Source organism: Eutrigla gurnardus (assembly GCF_963514095.1).
Source record: "Eutrigla gurnardus genome assembly, chromosome: 9".
Classification (NCBI taxonomy): domain Eukaryota; kingdom Metazoa; phylum Chordata; class Actinopteri; order Perciformes; family Triglidae; genus Eutrigla; species Eutrigla gurnardus.
The window spans coordinates 25,865,204-25,881,907 of NC_139923.1; the positions used below are offsets into that span (position 1 = coordinate 25,865,204).

The 16,704-nt window shown below is 43.0% G+C and overlaps 2 protein-coding genes across 2 annotated transcripts in view; one reads left to right on the plus strand and one right to left on the minus strand.

The window, feature by feature from the left end:
• cdh13 (cadherin 13, H-cadherin (heart)) overlaps positions 1 to 16,704 on the plus strand; it is a 291,682-nt gene that overhangs the window by 24,644 nt on the left and 250,334 nt on the right. The window lies entirely within an intron of this gene.
• Positions 10,348 to 16,704, minus strand: part of hsbp1b (heat shock factor binding protein 1b) — a 341,874-nt gene continuing 335,517 nt past the window's right edge. Inside the window, exon 4 of the mRNA XM_084018320.1 lies at positions 10,348 to 10,357. The gene's annotated coding sequence lies outside the window, so the exon portion shown is untranslated. The remainder of the gene's footprint in view (positions 10,358 to 16,704) is intronic.

A 16,704-nucleotide genomic window follows, 5' to 3' on the forward strand; every position in this document is an offset into this window, starting at 1 on the left:
CAAAAAATGCTGCAGTATGTCTAATTTTTTATTTTATTTATTCCAGCCAGACACTTAATCAGCAGTTAGGGCCTAACCAGCAGGAGTGAGATAATCCTAATTTATTGAGTATTGTGTGTTGCATTCTCACAGATTAACTGCCTTATTGATTTTTTTCATCTTCATACCTCGAGGGGTCCGACGTTTGTGCATGCATCTAGTTCACTTTGAGTGAAACAGACAGGCTGAATTGAAGAAACAGGCTGCATTAGCTGTGAGTGACAGATGAATACCCCAGCCTGAGAAACGTAGGCCAACAGAGTATGTTATCATTTCTCTCCATGTTTCTGTTTTCCTTAACAGCCGGGACTCACGATTTTTGTATTTTTTTTTTTTTAAAGGCTCTATAAGCTGCAACAGGACTGAGATTTGGGCTTTCTGCTGGGAAATTCTCTCCAAATAGCTTGCATGTCCCTCGACTCGACTTTATTGTCCCCGCGGCGATATAATCCCAGTGCACATTGACAAACACGCGCACACTCGAACGCACGCGTGGCCACCCACGTTGCAAACATAAAAACTCCTTCCTGTCCTGACTGAGTGAGCTCCAGCTGTCCGTTATCGCTCTCCTTGGTGCTTGTTTGGAATCCGGCTTGCAGACAGAAGCGTGATCAAGCTCTGTTGTGTGTTGGGGTTCTGTGTAAAATCCTGCATCTCACACTTCAACTTCAATTTCACTCTTGTCAGCTGCTGGAATGTCCTAATTCAATTTACCTTGTTTAAAGGAAGTGGACGCTTGCTCTCTGGGGAAAGTATGGAGGGCACGACGGAGGAATGGTCTGATCAGATCTGGTCAGTCTAGATCTTTGAGATCAGACCCCTCTACGGTCGAGGCAGCACACTTGAATGACTGAAATCGCAGCAGTCACACGTTGATCGATACCCGGGATTATGGCTGAATCAGAACCAATCAAACGACGTTGCAGCTGTTTGTTGAGCCCTGCAGTGACACAGAATTAACCAGTGAGCACTTATCGCCAGAGAAGTACTCAGTTGTGCAAAATAAACTGAAAAAAACTGGAAGTAGTTTCTGGTCCATGATTGTTTTAGAGTAATACAATTCTTTAAGCAGTTAAAGCAAATTAAACCAAAGCTATCTGCATGATAATGGTGGGGCTAAAATAAGAACAAGAGTTACTTTTATAATGCAGTTAACCATCGATTAAATATATGCTCTTTTAGGAAGCCATTAGCTTCCCCCCCTTTCCTTATATTTCTACTTTTCATCATTGTTCTACCTCAAGTGTTAACATTTATACTTTAATAAGATCCATATGGATACGCTTTATATTTTCAACAAGCTTTAGTGATAACGTTTACACAATTTAATATTCAACAACTCAAATATTAGCAACACATTTCTCCTTGTGCCACCATGAAGCCAAACATCAGCCATATATGCTGTCAACCAACCAGAACATAAGTTCTCTCGGCTAGTCTCATACAATTACATACATTACAGACATAATTTGTGGGTGGCTTGACCCTCATTCCTAGGCGGCACTGGGGGCCGCATCTACATTTGCATTTTAAAACTTTTATGACCTAATGATTTAATTTGAAGTTGATTTACCTAAATAATTACATACATCTCTTTCTCAATGTAAGTCTATGGGGAAAGGGCTTCACGTGATGGCCTCTGAAATTGTAATTGCACCATAATAAAATTTACTTCAAGGTCCAGGGCTCTCCTTGGGGACTTGGCTCTAACTTATTAATGTGGGCGGCAAAAAAAAAAGGCAGTGTGGAATATAACTAAGGCATTTGGGGGGATGTCTACACTTTTTAAGAGGAGACGTAATGCTATAAGAGTGTATTTCACTGCTTCTTTATTAAATCAGTATGCATTCATATCATTTTTACCACAAGAGCCAGAGGGGGTCTGTTCCTTTAAGACAGTGCTGCATTATGGGTTGTTTGTAGCCATAATGATCCCAAGCTAGCACATCTCCCCTCCCCAGTTTTCAATTAGCACAGTTTCAGCTAGAGGGCCGTTCTGGTTGTGTGTGTGACGTGTTTTAAAGTAGAAACGTATCCCAGGTGTGTGGAAGGAGTTGTCTTTACTGTAGCAGCCGTGACAGAGTCATGGAATGAGCAAAACAGCCGGAAAATGTTCCCAAAACCGACTTCCTCAAGCTCAACTGGAGAGTGGTGAGTAACTAACATACCATGATGAAATGCTTATGAGAGCTTTTTCTTGGCCTTTAGCTGACTTACAATTAATGCCAAATTAGCCATAGCTTAGCATATTGGCAATGTTAGTCATTTTTAATCAGCAACACTGAGTAGGACCTTTCACAGCAGACATTTTCCCCACAACATTACTGTAGTAGGCACAGCACAGGTGTAACTAATAGCATTAACGAGGGCTCTGTCTTTTCAAATGTCTCAATAAGCCGTGACAGTAAGCCAGCGTGCACGAAACCAGTAACCCTGGGAGGTAAATGGAATTCAACCATTTTTTATGAATTTATTTATTTTTTTGACACATTTTTTTTCCTACTGTGACAAAAATATCTCATGTGAAAAAGGTTCCTGGCTAAAAAGTTCCGCATCCTGAATGTTCTGTACGTTGCTGTTTAAAAACACAAAAAGGAGACTAATGTTTACACCACGGAACAAGATGTCAAATGGAAACAGGTGTTTGAACCTGAAACAATGGATTTGTCAGGGATTATGAGACTTTAAATAGGTCTTCATCGGGCCAGATGTTTTGACTTTTTAGCAGGAAAAGCACGGGTGTAACCAACGACATTAACGAAGCTCTCTGTGTGGAAGCCCTCTGTAATCCCTCTGGATCAATAACGTATCTATCGACTCTTAATTATGATTAATGTTTTAAGACTTTTAAGACACTCTCTCCCCTGCCAGCATGTAGCCTATTGAAAAATAACTGAGCAATGTTTAATTACATTTTTGTATTCAGCATAGAATATGCTGTAACATATATGTTAAACAGGTAATTCTGTGGTCTGTTTATTTTTTCACCTTTCAGGAGAATACAGATAGTCTCACTCGCATTATTGCATGTTTATTTCATGGATATAGAATATGGTTAAAAGTTACTGAATCAAATCTTGGTTTACGGAATCGAATTGTTCCAAAAAAATAATTGACCTTGAATGGAATTGCCAACTGAATCGTTAATCGAATCGAAGTGAAGCCAAAGATTCACACCCCTACTATCCATCCATCCATCCATCCATCCATCCATGAAACTTAAAAACTGCATCCTGCTGTTAAAATGTCTGCTGTGAAAAAGCCCCCCCCTTTTTTTAGAGTACAATCATTGCTGGTTTGATAGCTGTATTACCACCCGTGTGTAATAGTCCAAACCTTCGGACTGGCTCTCTGCTGGATGTTTTGTCCTTTTTTCTAACAAGTGATTTCTTCCGTAACACAGTTCTCGACTCCCAAAGACCGGTCACGGGATTTTTCTGGCTGAACTGAAAAATCAAGGTCAGTGTCCAAGTTGTGACTCAGCACGCTGCCATTACTTGATATGGTAACACGGTTTGCACGGTGAAACGGGGAATATGGGGCTGGCAGTTTCAGTGAGTGATTTATCTGTGCATGTTGCAGTTAGTTTTTGTTAAATTAGGCCATGTGGAATGCTGTAGTTTGCTCTGGAGCAGTGCCCTAGGTGTACCCGAGAAGTAAAAGCTTCCTCTTTTAGCACCGACATGTTGATTGTTTTAATTTGAATCTGTGGATTGACTGCACTCAAATTATCCCTGATGTTGGGCCACAATAGAAATGACATTCCGAGGCATAAAAACGTAACAGGTGCAGGGACATCCGACCTACATTCACAGAGTCTCCCTGCCAGGAAGACATTTGCCTATCTGCCAGTGAACAAGTGGATGTGCTCGGCTGACATTTCCTAAGTGACAGGGAGCCAAACCAACATGTCACCGGCTGGTCGGCGACGTCTCCCTCTCCTCCCTCACGTCCATTGTGGATGTGTCGTCTATCGCTTCACTTAGAGAGGCAGGTTGCTGGCGGGACGCGGCGGGTTTTCTCAAATGTTTGTGCTTTTTTTAATGAAAGCGAATGCTCTCTTGCTGCAACCATGTGCTCGTGCATCGCGTTTGTTTGCTTGTTGCTGGTGTCTGGGGAGCGCGCACCACCGGCTGTGGTGTCTTTCGCTTGTTATCAGTCGGAAACAGCGAGGTCGACACATTTTGCTTGGGTTTCTCTCAAACATTCATGGTCTGAGGTTGGTAATAAGCTGTAGGTGTAAGTGCAGCAGGCACGTGGTCTTCCATTGGTGTTTTTGTTAAAGTAACTTTTAGCATTTGATGCTTCTTCAAGACACGTAAGGCACAACAGCAGGCTATAACACAAATACTTGTACACAAATGACTTATATATTTAAAGTGTTTCAGTTATATGATCTATGCATAGTCCTGCAGTGATTACTTTACACCCCGTCTCATTTACATTTTAATGCAAAGTCCGTACGTTTGGGTGGTGATTTTCATATCAACAAAACGTTCTCCTCATGAATGCTTTGTGAGTTAAGTGCATGAGGCCGACTTCTTGATTTAAAAGCACACGTGCCACGAGGACTCTAAGGGAGGAGGAAAAAAAGGATTTTAATTAAATTCAAGGTTAGAATACCTTTACACTGAGTGCAGTCTGGAGCTCTTTCACCCTAATAATTCTTTGACTGTAGTTCAATTACTCTAGTAAATCAATTTTTTTTGCTTGGATTAGCTTTCTACATCAGGCAGCAGCTCATCACACATCCGTTATTATTACAACGCTTTGAAATGTGAGATATGATCCTCCGTGAGTGTGTGTGTGTGTAATAGAGAGAGTTTGTTAAGGAAAAGCCTGGTGTGTGTGTGTGTGTGTGTGTGTGTGTACACGTGGGTGCGCCTGATGGATTTTCAATTACATTTCCTATGTACACGCTCCGTCCACCAGGGCAGTAGATGAGATTGAGCCGTTACCGCTGGTTCTGAAATTGGGCCGGTGCTGCCGGACTCACAGCTCCATTTAAATGCATTAAAGCAGAGAGAAAGTGCCTCGTACATCAAGAGGTTTTGACATGTAGCCGTCTGACAGCCCACAGCTCCGGGGGTGACGATTGCCGTTTGACATGCTTGCATCTCGGGAACATCCATTAAAAAAAAAAAAAAAAAAAAAAACTCGACATACATGAGCTCACTGATGACTGGGTCAAGTCTTAGATTAACAGCGTGAAACAAGAGCACCGCCACGGCTAACGGCCTTGTTTGATCGTTAACGAGCGACAGTCATTCTCGTCCAATATTTCACTTAAAGTGTGTGACATGTGGCGATCGATCTCTATCGCTTGACAAGTGCCGAAAGGTCTTGAATTAGCTTATGACTATCTGCCGTCATCCGCGTTGTCACAAAAGAGGGCCTTCGGGTGATGTGTGGCGTTAAAAAGACGTGGAAACGCGGGCGCTTCTAGCCACGTGTGAGGCAGGGATGTGGGATGTGGAAGATGTTTGTGCAGCAGAAGGGGAGTCGAGATCAGCGGGTGGCATCTGGCTGTGAAATTGAGTAAGGGATGTTTGTGCAGATGAGGTTTGGGCTGAAGTTAGCATGCTTAATTCCAGCGCAAAGGCGTAAAAATGCCAATTTCAAGTAAATGAAATCTCATTGAGTCGTTGTCGAGAAACTTTTTATCACTGTTTTCTGACACAAAAGTTAACCTTGAATAATTGGCTGCTGTGTGTTGAGGACCTTTTCATTTGCTTTTTATTTTGCCAGTACTTGAATATATGAATATGGTTGGTGAATGCAACAGACGTCAGCATAAAGGTCCATCTGCTAGTGTCACTTGAGACAGTTCAAGTAAATATGCTGTAGCAAGGCCGTTATGTGAACCACATGATAGAGATGCATTGAATGCAATCTTTTCAGGAGTCTGACCAGCCGATTCTGATTGTATTTCTTTCTGAGAAATAGAATTTTGTACATTTTCGTTCATGGGAAATTGAAATTTGATTGCATGAAATTCGTTCACTGTCGGTGTCTGTGTGTGTTTGACAAACAAAGAGAAATTCATCTTTAGTCAAGCTTAATGCTAACCCCCCCCCTGCTGGATGCAGGAAGTTTAAGGATTTTTGGAGTTCTTTGAAAGGCTGGTTGGATTCGAGGCCCCACATGAATGTTTTTCATTGTGTTGCGTGCGTCCCTCAGGGCAGAATTCAAGACGCTCTTACACATCGTCAAAGAATGTTTCTAAGCTTTGTCTTTGATTTGAATTGGGTATTTGTAGAAAGCCTAGTTTTTTGTATCTAGTAAAGCTGGGTCTATACTGGATTTATAGTTTCTACATGCTCCTTTATCTGCTTTTCCTCTGTTCATGCAACAACAACAAAAAAATCTTCAAAATTCAAGAAGAGATTATGTGCAGTTAGAATCTGAATCTACAAACAAAGGACCCAAAAGCTTAAGGATACAAAACAGAACTACCGTATATGTAACCCTCCCCAGCAACCAAACAGCAAATAACATTCATTTTTTTTGTTATTCCAAATAATTTTACATTCACTTCCACATGCAAAGAAAAACCTTGGTGAAGGTATATGCAACGTTTGGTAATGTAGCTATTAAATGCTTTCCCTCCTTTCCTACTTTTCATGTTCTGCTATAAGAATACATACTGTCACATTTAATGCATTTTATTATTGGTCATAGCTACATGCGAGCTTCTTTGTTGGCCAGCCATTAGAGCTTTAGTCAAATGGCAGCATTGTGACAGGGGAGTTTATGGATTTATAAATTATATGCAGTTTAATGCTGGCTTTAACACAAGGTCCCATTTTCCTTTGTCTAAATCTATGGTGTGCACAGCTCAATCTATACCTCCTGCACATAATAATCAAAACTCCATTTATGTGGCTGAAAGCTGAAAAGACGTAATAGCGAATCATCTGTTTCCACAATAAGGTTAGTGGGTTGCATTAATTTCCTTACACCACACCTCCACTTTTCAGTGTTGGATATTTTGTATGCCGATTGTTTTCCTGCACCCACATTCATCCAAACCAATAGCTGCAGCATTGGTGAGGGGACCAAAAAAAAAAAAGCTCCCTGTTGCTACAGAAATGATTACAGAGGTGTGCCTTTGCTAAAAGGTCTGGAGAAACAATATGAGAGGTTTTTTTTTTTTTTTTCCTTGGAACAAAAAGCATGGCTGTCTGGTAGGGGTGGGTAAAAATATCGATTCAGCAATGCATTGCGATTCGTTTCCCCGCAATTCAATATCGATTCAGCAATCTTCTGAATCGATTCAAGCCCCTGGCCAGTGGGGGCGCTGTGACCGACACCCTCGTGTGATTCGCGCTGTACGGACGGGGGCCGCACTAGACCAAACCATTACAATATGGCGACCGGAGTGAGTACACACCGGCCGTGGAAGCGCCGCGAATAGGCGCGTAGCGGAGCCCGCTTCCTTTCGGCGCCCCTGTTAAGCTATGGTGTCGTTCACACCAGACACGGAGCGCCGCGAATAGGCGCGGCCGTCCCGCGCCGTGAAGCGATCGTTCCGCCGTCTGCTCTATTTTTTGCGCGTCCCGCGAGCGAACGCGTCAGTTCTGGCAGTAAATCACACAGTAGCTGTGTCCCAATTCAGGGTCTGCAGCCACAGCTAAAGAAACACGAGACAATCTGGCCAATTTTCAAAATAAAAGCAATTTTCAAAATAAAATACCGCGATTGACAAATGCGATCATAGTTGTGTATCTCAACTCGCACTGGGAAACAGGAAGAGAAAATACATTTAATAAATGAGTGAAGAGTAGATAAACAAATATGTGCATTTCAACGGTATATCTGCACTACTACTGTCTACTACCATAGCTTCCGCGGCGGTTACATGCACTGTAGTTCAGTGTTTAAGTAGTGTCCTGTTTTATCATGCTATGAGTTATACCACGGCTGTTCATAAGGCATGAAACTAAATAAATTATTTGAAAAAATGATCTGGTACTCTTACTTGTGTATTTCTACTTGAAACTGAATCGATATCAAAGCATTTCAATCAATATCGAATCGAATCGATATTGAATCGAATCGTGAGATTCTAAACAATACCCAGCCCTACTGTCTGGGCAGAGAGGGTGGCGGCGACATGTTGGGCTGAGGGAGGCGACGCTACTGGGAATGTGGACAGATTTCCACAGCTAACAGCCTCTCAACCAAACGTGGACGGAACAGGCAAACGCTCAACTGTTACACACTTGTTTGTCCCTTCTCCTCTCTGTTAATCTCCCTTCCCTGTTCCAACAGATGGTGCAGCCAACCTCAGGTTTGCTTTTATGTGTGTCGGTCAGAAAAATAAAAGTGAGATTGTAGTAGGCCCTCACATTCGGTCGCTGCGTTGCCTGCAGCCACTTTCACTTTGCTCTCTTTAGATTCCATTCAGAGACCTTTCCCAGAGCAATTCATTCGCCAGCGCTGCCATTGACAAACAGGTCTGCTGGTACAATTGGCACTGATATCATCAACCGTTTTTTTGTGATTTCTCTTTTCCATGGAATAATAGCAGCGATATGGTAATCAAAGTCTGGAGTATTTTTCTTGTGCTGATTTTTGATTTTCCGTGTTGAAGGTTAGAGTTAGTCCTTTCTATTTTAACCGAAAATCACTACAACATTTACTTTGCTTTTACTTTTTCTGTCGGTTTCTGTTCTTACCGAGTGGAAATTACGCTTCATCTCAGGTACTTAATATTCTAAGGGAATGAACCTTTTTTTGAAAATCTCAAAGAGAATTAATTATGGTTCTTCTAATCATACAATTGCTGTTTCGCAATGTTAATTCTGTGTATTACTTCACGCAAATGAATGGAGACATTGAAGTGTAACCAATTTGTTTGTATTTGACCCAGTGGTGTAAACTCCAATTATACTTCTTAGATCAGTGATGGCCACCTTGAGAACACTATTTAACGCCATGCTTTAAAAAGGATGTGACTTCGAACGAGCTATTCGAATGTTCCACCCGATCTCTGCGCGGGGATTGATGGATCATCAGCGAGTTTGCAGTCAAACAATCTTTCTCATTCACCTGTGTTTATCCACATTACGCTCTCTCTCGACTACATAGCCAGTCAGTACATTTTTCTTTCTAATTTCCTTCCTCATTGCCTCTCTCGGACGTCTCTTTCGTTTCTCATTTTCAAAACTGTCTCCTATCAGTCAAAGTAATCATTTAGTTAATCCAGAAGTGTTTATATGAAGCCATTAGCCTCCCTGATTGCTTTATTTTACTGCATCAACCACCCTCCACATTTCGCCCTAATTGTGAGACGTTTTGTGGCCTCTCAGGTGCTTCGAGGGGGGGTTCGGGGTCTAGCATATCCTGCATTCCTCATCAAAAGCCGTGGTATCTGCATGACACTCAGGACCTCTGTGATTAGTTATGGACTTTTGAATAGTGTGCTTTTAATTGCATTTTCATCATATTAACAATGGATCGAGGTGTGGGATTAATGTTGAGAGTATTACACCCTATTCTGACCTTTTCAACGTGGCTTACTGCATATTCAACTGTATCACAGCGGAGAGAAGTTTTTTTTCCCCCTATTGCAGAAATACTAGACTATCAAAGGAAATGTGTTGAAGAGAATGGAGTTAATTTGTTATATCGGTATAACTTCAATCTACAACCTGATGGATTGGTGAGTTCTGCTTTAAGTCTAACATTTATATCTTTATTTCTTTGATATCTATTTATTTGGCACTAGTTTGTTGTTTGACTATCTCCCGTTATTTTGAATCCCCTCCTTCTGCATTGGCACAATAATCAAACACTTAAGTAACGCCCAGGAAAGAGAAGGAGCACAGTGCAGCAAACATCTTTACTTTTCTATCAATTCTATGTCTTATTTTGACAGATTTAGGGACAGTCCAGGCGGTTTGGCTGTGATGGATTTGATATTGATATAATCCATCCAGGCTTCCAGCGTCCCCGGTGACAAGGCCAGCAGGGCTCTGATAATGCTTCACATAGGCTACTGTGTAATGTCCATAAGTAAAACGACAAGGCCAACCTATTGCTGCTGATATTACTTCATTTGTTAAGTGGATTGGCTGCTTCCTTTCCAGCCACAGGCAGGCAAGGTTAAAACATCACTTTATCACAGCATCTGTAATGGGAGTGTTTTACGTTTGGAGATGCAGGATCACGTAGGGTTGGTTGGTCGGTAGGAAGAGAAATGGAACGGGGCAGGAGTATTCATCATGGAGGCGTAGCCGCCTGGTGCCAGCTCAGTGCCGCCGCCGCCACCCACACACACTCTCGCCCTCGCAGGGAGACACACGTTTTGGGACCCACACATGTCCGAGCTGCCAACGCTGGCTGTGTGCGTGTCGCTCCGTCAAGTCGGCATGAAGGGCAGACCTGAATGTGGTGGGATCAATCATTCTCCAGGACACACTGGCAGTGTAAACCTTTGATAAAGAGTGTCGTTCACGGCGAAACCCCCGTCAAGGACTTATTAAAGGCCTGACACCGCGTGATTAACGAGGGTACCGGTGTCGCCAAGCTGGGCCGCTGCAGGGCTTAGAGGTGGGGGGGTAGGGAGATGAAAGGGGAGCGCATACTGTACAGGACAGGACTAATTTCACTCACACTCACATAAGCATAATAAACACACTGTCAAAGTACTGCATAATACAATTATAAAAATGCTAAAACAAATACTTGCTGCTTGAATAACATTATTCCTTCTTGCATAATTCACAATATACTAGACATGAGAACACGCCAAGTGTCACAGTGAGCATTTATTGCTCAGATTTCAGCTTGTTTTCAGACTGATACACCCCATTAACTGTTCGCTGAACTCCCACCTCATGGAAAAGATCTGCAGCGATACATTTCAATTCTGTTTCTCCAGTGGAAAGTAATGGATTTTGCTTTTATTGCGATCCGTTTTTTCTTTGTCTTTGATTCGGAATGAATAATTGAAAGGCAGCTCAGTTAGCATTTAGTGGGCACAATAGAGTTGGACAGGGCAGCACATGTGCAGTAAAACATCCATGAGCTCCAGATGAGTGTTTTGCATGCTTGAAAGCCTGGTGCTCATCCGCCACACAAAGAAACAGCCACTTCACCAGCGAGCAGACAAGACATGCAGGGTCTTAAGGTCAAGCTGGAATGAACAAACCCTTTTAGTTCAGTTCCCCGGTCATATTATATATTCCTTGAAAACAAAATATGATGCGTGCCAACCATTTTCAACCAATAATAAAAGCTAAGATAATAAGAGCTAGAACGATCAAATCAAATTCCATTTTGTTCCACCTGCCCATCCTGTTTCACTACGAAGCTGGATACTCTTAAAATGCCGTTTTAGATCAACTTTAAAGTTGCAACCCGTCATGATAATCAAACAGCCGTGCTGACCTTGGTGAATAATAACCCTGTCGTGTGTTGTAGCACCAGGTACTGACGATAAGCAGAGACAGTCAGAGGATATATTCTAGCCGTGAAGTAAGCCAGGAACGAGGGAAGAAGACGGAAAAACCACGCCCCTCCTGCTGACAGAACTTCACCTTTTCATTAGTAAGGTGCACTGCAGTGTGATATTACATATGATTCCTCACTTTGGTGGCTCGCTCCATGTGATTGAGATATAGAAATGGCGTACAGGAATCCCAGAGACCAGATGATTGAGAAAGATGAGAGCCAACTCAAAAGAGAAATGGGAAAGTTGATAGAGAGGAGGGGGGATTAGCAGGAAGAAATAGTGCAGGGCTGTGATAGAAAGACAAAGCACAGAGCATGAAACAGCTGGACAAATTGATGGTTCGGTGGTCTGCATCACTGAGTAATGCTATCTGTCAGAACGGAGGTGCTCACGTAATTTACACCCCTTAATATCCACTTTATTTTTGGAGCACCTTCTGGTCAAACCTGTATTTATTTATCCTTAAAATTAGGGGCTCATAAAGTGGAATTATTGATGCATTTGGAAGGCCTCCCAAGATGTTTACAAAAAAATATAGCAGCGGAAACATTGGATGTGTCAACCACACTCCAAACGTCCATCGGTCTTATCTGTGGAGCCACGTTAGAGATGTGAGAGTTGCACTGTGGCGCGGCGGACGTGTTAAGAGGAAGGTCGTGTACCAACACGGTTCACCGGCGGTTGCAGCCTGTCATCCCCGTGGGCCGCTCACCTTGTTCAGAGCTTTTCTCGCCGTGTTGCCTGCCTTATCAGAATGCATGAAACATGACAGGACCGGCATCGTTATCTGCCCCCCCACCCCTTCACTGTTATGATGCACCGCATGTAGCCTGGACTATTTTTTTGTGCATCGGGAGAAAACTGCCTCCCGAAAACACACAGACGGGATATGCACCGGCATTTATATATGCACACACGCATTCATGCATTTGGGAACGAGGGCGCCGATGACAAACGCACCTGCTTATGCATTTCTCCAGCGAGCGCTCCGTCTCCTGAGATGATATATTTTTAACAAGTCCTCCCCAGCGCCGTATTGTTTCACGCTTAGCAGGAAGTGCCTGCGAGGCATGGGGGTTTGCTCGCTGGTGCGGTGGAATGAGCTGCTCTGTGGGTTATTGATGAAGCAGCCTATGCAAGAAGCTCCTGCTGTGTAGATGAGCATACATCTGGCTGGAGAGCTGCACATGTTTAGGTCGCTCTTCAGTTGTTGAGGTATTCACAGTGAAGGTCGCTGTGGAACTGTGTTTATGTCATTCCTCGGTCTTGCTTACTTTTTATTTTTATGTAGGATTTCAGGTGCCCTTAACTCAGCACAAGCACGTCTATTAATTTATCAAGAAAGCAAATATGAAGAGTCCTCATGGTTCTGATGGTCCAACAGAAATAACATCTGTTAAAAACTTTGAAATGAATAAAAGCAGTTGCTAGCAGATGATCTACTTCCCATCTGAGCCACACACCTAGTTTTTTGTTGTTGTTCAGCTATAAATTACATTGGCTTATGATTGCAGCGTTTTGTGAGCTAATCAAAGGAAGCGCATTTTTTTTTTTATGATTACATTAGCACATCTCTCCGACTATACAATTACACAGTCCAATGCTTCTGAATTAATAAAATAAAAGAACAAGATAAGCAGAGGTCAAATAGACGGATTATAGTTGTGCAGATTTTTGGAGATTGGGAAGATGGCTCCGATCATACTCACCAGGGAACGCAATAAAATGAGGACTAAGCAGTGATGTAATTTAATGTGTTTTATGTATAAAATAAAGCCATCAAAGCCCAAACCAGAGCTGTAGCCTCCATCACCTCGTCCAATAACTGCAAATATTATCACCCACTCCCCACCCCCAAACTGCTGATAATGCACCCGGGCACTTTATCATACACGTCTAACTCGCTGTGCAATAGCTTTTCCCTATATATTATCTTTATTACTTTATCCTGCTGTTTTTATTGTATTGTCTTGATTTTTTTTATCTTGTTCTCGTGCTGCAGGGAGTTACTAAAACATAGCCTGCATGCGTTGTGTGCCGATGATGACTATCTTGAATCTAATGTTTCGTAGAAAAAAACACGTTGACATAACTCTGGAAAAGCACCTCCAGTTTAAAAAGTTTAAACTTCCTCATCTTGATAGAGGTTTACTGTCGCAGAGACTGCAAATGCCATCAACTCCCTCTTCTCTGCGACCAATAAGAGTGTTTTTGTCTAGAACACAGCTTTGATTGATCCGATCAATAGCTCACATGTTCCAAGGTAAACTCAGCGCCTGAACAGCTAACAAGTTTGACTGCTCGTTCTACGTATCTGAGCAAAAGCTTAGCTGAATGACTGACAGCTGCATTGTGGGTGTTTTTTTTACCCCTGTCTGTGTACACGAGTGCTGCTGTGTGTGTGTGTGTGTGTGTGTGTGTGTGTGTGTGTGTGTGTGCACATTTGTGTGTTTGTGTGTGTGTTTTGAGGCAGCCCGGCTGAATGCTCAGAAGCGGTGATCCAGGAAGCCAGAAAATTCGCAACAGCACACTGAGCTCTCAGATTCTGGGATTTTCTTTTGCTCGTTTGTACTCGGTTCTGCAGCTCTGGTTTTGCCGTTATTGAGTGCAATGTTCTGGGGGAGATTGGGTAGGAAAGCCTTGAGTTCCACTGTAGCCGGGTGTGAGTGTGCTGTGCATCCGTGTGTCTCTATATTTGTATGAACCAGCTAGCTATTGTCCCAGACAGCGTGACAAGTGATGACAACAAATCGATCTCCGGTAGTCGTCTGTCCTCTTCCTGTGGGGACTCTGCAGATTCAGATGTGAATGCTGCAAAGCAAATTACTTTGCATTACTCTTGCGAGTTTCCGACCATTTGTGTTTTTTCGTGTCTGGGGACGGTGGGGATTTCTGTCCATGTAGACGCAGACTATTTTTCATCAGTTATGTCTGAAACAACCGCCATCGCTTCTTTGTACATGTTGGAAGACCCAGATATGCCTGGAACATCTTCCATCCTGAGTTCATAACGTCACCAGATGGTGTCGCATTCGGCGTTCCTCTCCTCTCCATGTCCGTGTCAACAAGGCCGAGCTGTTGATATCTGCTCTCATGCCATCATCTGCTTTTACATCTGAAGGCTAACAGCTTTCAGTCTCATCCCTTCAGTGTTAATGTGTTTCAGTCTGTTCAGGCTGTCAGCCCCTTATCTCGGCCTCTTATCATCGTCAAATTTGTCGCGATACAGACGACACGTGTTTTCATTTGCCTTTTGCGCTGAGAAAATAATTTTTTCTTGGCTCAAGCTCTATTAAGCCACATCGCCAAATTAGCCATCGATATTCACTTAACATGGCGGGGAATAATTACCTGCCATTTCCCCACCCTATTTGTGTTAGGTATCGGATACCTTGTTTTGAAATGCCCATAGCAATTTTGTTAATCAAGTCATGCATTATTACATTAATTGCTTCTGATTAAGTGGTTAATTAACGGATGCCACCTAGTCAAGCACGGCCCCGCGAGAGGGTGGAGTCGATGTTAGAGCTCACCGACGCGAAATGGAGACATCACAAAATTAGAATAAATGAGTTTGTTTGCGAGTCTGAGAAAGAACACAAGGGCAGCCAAGCATTAAATTCAATTGAGGGGAGCCTGTCGATAGCAGGGCATCGGGCCATTCATTCCAGTACCTTCGTATAGGATCCTTGTCACCCGTGGGACGTGATGAATGGGAAGCCGGGAGACGAGGTGGAGAGAACACGAGGAACAAGAAATACAGAGGAGGGGAAAAAAAGAAAGAGAAGGAGATTTCAGGACACGTTTGAAAAAGCGGCAGGCTACATAATGTACAGTAATTGATTTCCAAGGAGTAAATAAACACGTTAGTAACTCAAGAACCCTTTATGCGCCTAATTTAATCTCCAGATATTCTTTCTACTGTTACCTCCATCGTGTCCGGACATCCCACACATGCATCTATACATGTTACATGTATGATCGTACATCTGCACTCCCTCACACTATTGGTAGTTTCCATGATAAATGCTGTCCGTACACACTTAGCATGGGTGTGCATACCATCATAATCCTTCCTCTCCATAGTGATGTGACAGCATTCAGATGGTTTACTTCGCCAGCTATAATCCGTCTTAATCTTCTGCTACTTAGCTCATTTTATTCCCAGTTGTCTGAATGACTGCGGGGTCGGCGCAGACAGAGCCGAGGCTGCTATCGAGCTATCGAGGAGCGGATTGTCGCTCTGCTCCATAGTGTGACGCTCCCGTACAGAGATTAAATCCTCGCCAGGCCTATTGAAATGTCAAATAACATGATCGGTGATTTCAATAAGGAGAAGAATGCTTCATCTCGCTCGAGCCGTTCAACTGAGCCATTTGCTTTTTCTGCAGTGGGTTGTGTGTAAAGGAATGTCTTGATCTACTGCATGTCTGTGTGTTTTGAACACACGGGACTCCAACTGCAGAAAAAAAATGATCCTTTTGTCTACACCGAACACAACTCGGCAGCTATTGTAGTCGTCCTTCACACTCCTCGTGGGCTTCCACTCCAGCTCCGTCAAGTACATGACTCACGTGTGTTTTCATGCTTCAATTCCTTCAAGTCTTTTTTTATGTTCTTACATTTGTAGATGTGCCATTTAAAGTGTATTAGCCAGGCTTTTGAACCTTCGGGGACCTCCCTCCAAGGTTGTTTTTTCCAATTAAAGTCACATTTATGTCTTGACCTGTGAACTGCGAGACAGATTTGTAATAACAGGTAATCCTAGGAAACACTCCCATTTTCCCAAGGACTTGTTGCACATTTTTAGGCAGTGTGCACATAGCATGAGAGTCAAACTCCGACTGAAATAGACAGGCAGCAATGCAGAGATAAAGAAGCCAGAAGATGAACAACTGGAACAGAATTGACTTCATGAATATATTCTCAGATTTGAAGTACACAGTTTCATAACAGCAGCAGACTCAGACGGAGTTGGAGGAAGGACAGAAGGAGAGAGACAAAGGGAGAAGAAGATGAGCTCTGGAGGGATGAAGAGAACAAGCGGGAGAGGTTGGGCGAATGACGAAAGCAGAAAACACTTTCTTGATGCAGTCACCTCTTTCATAATCCTCTTATGTAAGGATCCGCTACCACTTCTCCTCATCCCTCGACTTTCTCCTCGTCCTCCGCTTCGTCGATGTTTCGTCCCCTTCTCCTGTCGA